At 34.1% G+C, this 4,197-nt stretch overlaps 1 long non-coding RNA gene across 1 annotated transcript; it reads right to left on the bottom strand.

The window, feature by feature from the left end:
- Nucleotides 1-593: 593 nt before the first annotated feature.
- Nucleotides 594-1,452, bottom strand: LOC134200400 (uncharacterized). Its single transcript, XR_009975298.1, has 2 exons — nucleotides 899-1,452; nucleotides 594-785 (listed from the first exon to the last, which is right to left on the bottom strand). It is a non-coding gene; the product is annotated as an uncharacterized LOC134200400 (long non-coding RNA).
- Nucleotides 1,453-4,197: the final 2,745 nt, after the last annotated feature.

The following is a 4,197-nucleotide window of genomic DNA, read 5'->3' as shown; positions in this document are numbered from 1 at the left end:
CTTATCTTATCTTATCTTATCTTATCTTATCTTATCTTATCTTATCTTATCTTATCTTATCTTATCTTATCTTATCTTATCTTATCTTATCTTATCTTATCTTATCTTATCTTATCTTATCTTATCTTATCTTATCTTATCTTATCTTATCTTATCTTATCTTATCTTATCTTATCTTATCTTATCTTATCTTATCTTATCTTATCTTATCTTATCTTATCTTATCTTATCTTATCTTATCTTATCTTATCTTATCTTATCTTATCTTATCTTATCTTATCTTAGCTTAGCTTAGCTTAGCTTAGCTTAGCTTAGCTTAGCTTAGCTTAGCTTAGCTTAGTATTATTGTATCTGTTGATAGTACGATATGCTAACATATAGCTTATACCAAGCAAAACAGACGACTCCATACCCATTTTGTGCAAGGCGATCACCAGAATCCTATTTTCTTTAACACTCCATTTCATATTGTAATTTGATAATGAACACGAAAAAATATGTGAAATGGCGTATAATCGAAGTAAGTTTTTTAATTATAATATAAATAAGTGTTTCAAATGCAAAATAATTAAAAAGATGAAAAAAAAGAACAGTTTTTATGTAACAGTATTTATTATGGCCAGACTAGTTACTTACATAACGTGGATACCGAAACGAAGCTGTCAGATATAATCCTTTAGTTTTGATTCTAGTACGTAAAACATATTATGCAGTGTAGGTATGACAGAAGGTGGACCAATTGTGAGTACCTCGTGGGATTCTTCTAGTTCCGAAAAATGATGAATCTAGAATGTTTAGAATTAGATAAAAATAATATATAAACACTTTTGTAAATGTGTGATCATGAGTTGGAACTACTTTAATGGGAGTTGCACACTTTTACAAGTCATGTACTTACCTCAAAATGATCCACTTGTGGCTATACGATATTTGAGTCGACTATTATCAAAGCCGGCAATGTGACTTTTGGACAATTATTGGTAAATCAGAAAAACGAATTATTGACTTTGTATTCCATTGGCAGTCACAAAACTCTTCGGAACGACATCTTAGATAAATAACAGGTTAAGTATTAACCTTTATTTAATGCAGGTTTTGAACCGTATTCTTTGAAGGAGACGATTATATTCAAATCAATCTGTATTGACATATCAATAACATTTTTTTGTCCAAATGCACAGATTGCCACCTTTGATAATAGACGACTCATTTGCGTCTTTATATAACCTTTAACTTACACAATAACACGCAATCCTGTGATTTTAATGAACAACGCGACAAATGAAAATTAAAAATACAAAATAACAGCCGAGTCGGACATATTGCGCACCGTAACCAATCCGTCTACAATACGAGTTAAACAATTTTTAAATGTTCCCAAATTATACGGCGTATGGTTTGAAAGGGCGCCGCTGACTTTGACACCCGATAACCGTGTAATATGTACTACATGTTTCAGACGTGCTGCGTTTGTAGTTTGCATTATTTTCTGAGTGCAACGCGTCGTGGACACAGAAACTATATCATTCTCTTCGAACTTCGCGTGCCGCATAATCTTTATATTAATACGTGAAGCAAAAACTTTGTACCACTTTTGACGAAAATTGCGCGGACGGTGGAGTAGGAAATTTCCCACACTTATAGAGAATATAGAGAAGGAGTGCACAATGCTAATATTTTTTTTTAAATAATGCATTAAAGATACATTAAATCAATAAAGAAAACATTGCACACACTACCATGTACTAGGCTGCACTAAAAGTATCGGGAATGGAATATTTCCACTGTTCCTGTCATATTAAAATCTTTTTAATTGAAAACTCCTTGGTTTTAAAAATCGAATACCATTTATTTATTTAATAAAAGATTCTCGGTCTTGTCTTGTCTTTCTGAACTCCGTAAACAGAACTGCAACCGCCGCATCATCCTCCATCACGACAATGCGAGTTCTCACACCGCGCACAGAACAAAAGAGTTTTTAGAGCAAGAAAACATAGAATTATTAGACCATCCGCCGTACAGCCCCGACCGAAGCCCTAATGATTTCTATACTTTCCCTAAAATAAAGAATAAATTGCGTGGACAGATATTTTCATCACCTGAAGAAGCTGTGGACGCCTACAAAACGGCCATTTTGGAGACCCCAACTTCCGAATGGAATGGTTGCTTCAATGATTGGTTCCATCGTATGGAAAAATGTGTCAAATTTCGCGGAGAATACTTCGAAAAGCAATAAATACATTTTTAAATAGTAATGTTGTGTCACTTCGTTAATTCCCGAAATTTTCAGTGCCGCCCTCGTATTTGACACACAGACGCATGCATACTATTTGTTTATTGTCAAACTTTTCTTATTGCTTATAGTCTATGGTCAAATTGAGAATAGATTAAATATTGTTTGTCTTCTTTGTTAATATTTGTCTAAAGTGTAGTCTTGGCGAAATCTGTGATTATATAAGTATAATAAATAGTATTTAGACAATAGACCCATAATAATGTTCAAACTTATGATTTCAATTAATTATAGTCGAATTTAGACTATTGCGGGACCACTAGTTTAATCTAATTTTGCGATTTAATCTCGCATTGTTTTTACTGTCATTAAATTAATTCTGACGTTTCGAATACACTATAGTTTTCGTAGTCACAGACAGTCAGTGAGCAAAAATAGTTAATTATTATAATAAAACAGAAAGTATTTCGAATTCCTTCGGAAAGGTTATTAAGTGTTCGAACGAGCACACACTATTTTGTATATGTAACGTTGGATTTTACAAACTACGCCACGAATACGCGATGTATGTTGCAGGATTGTATGTACAACTAGCGACCCGCCCTCGCTTCGCTTCGGAAACATTAAATTTTATTATTGATAGTTGAGTCCCGCGATGTTTCCCGCGGTTATTGTCGTACTGCGGGTGACGCCGCGGCGCGAAGCTTGTCTAAGTTATTCCTTATATCATCAGCTACCTGTCAGTGAAAGTCCCGTCAAAACGGTCCAGCCGTTCCAGAGATTAGCCGGAACAAACAAACAGACAGACAGACACACAAAAATTGTAAAAAGTGTTATTTTGGTGTATGTACCGTATATATACATGTATTCATATGCATGTAGTAAAAAGCGGTTATTTCAATATTACAAACAGACACCCCAATTTTATTTATATATTATATGTATAGATAATCATTGATACTCGATATGCGCATATTTCTTATTTTGTTTATATTATATATACTCAATTTGAGATTGCGACGTCATTTATCATCAAGTGACATTCAAACTGTGATAATCAGCTCCAGTAACCACATGAGATCTGATAGGCTTTAAAATTGACTACCCACAAAACACAAATAATAAAAAACAATAACGCTAACTTAAAAAATAAAGTACGTCATTGCGGATACGACGAGGATACGGTTTTTATCTATTGCCATTGTAGGCAGAAGAGCATACGGCCTACCTGATGGTAAGTGGTTACCGGTGCTCATAGACATCAGCAATGCCAGGGGCACAGTCATGTCGCTGCCTACCATTGAGGACATGTCGTAGCGCTCGAGAAACCCCGTGGAGGGGAGCTTATTCCAAAGCCGGATGGTACGTGGCAGAGAAAAATCTCTGGAAATGCACTGTGGATGAACGCAATGGCTCCGGTTAGTATGCATGAACTCTATTCCGGTGGCGGAGAGAATGAAATGAAATGTATATGTTACGGTAAACGTACACTCTTGGGAAATGTACATTTTTACCGGTAAATGTGCACATTTGCCAAAAAGTTAGGTATATGTGAACTGAATTTAATGTATATGTACATTTCCCGGCAAATGTGTAGTAGTACCCTTGCCTACATGTTTTAAGAAAAGTTAGAATACAAATATGTAAATTAATAATGTTGTTGCTGTAAAAAAATATTTATTTAAATAAACATAATACAAAAGGCTTTAATAACGAAAATTATTTTAATTAAAAAATGTAAATGACAAACAAAACATAATTTTCTTTGCATATTATATATGTCGTAGGTTAGATTAGGTTAGGTTGTAGTGGTGCGCATGCGTCATTGTGAATTCAATGTACATATCCCTTCTTTGAAATTGTAAATGTTAGTTGAATGCACATTACCCAAACGAGGAGGTAAATATGCACATTTACCGGAAAATGTGTACATTTGCCGCAATATCTACTTTTACCGTAACATT

Source organism: Bombyx mori, chromosome 17, assembly GCF_030269925.1.
Source record: "Bombyx mori chromosome 17, ASM3026992v2".
Lineage (NCBI taxonomy): Eukaryota > Metazoa > Arthropoda > Insecta > Lepidoptera > Bombycidae > Bombyx > Bombyx mori.
This window is presented reverse-complemented; position numbering and strand designations above follow the sequence as displayed.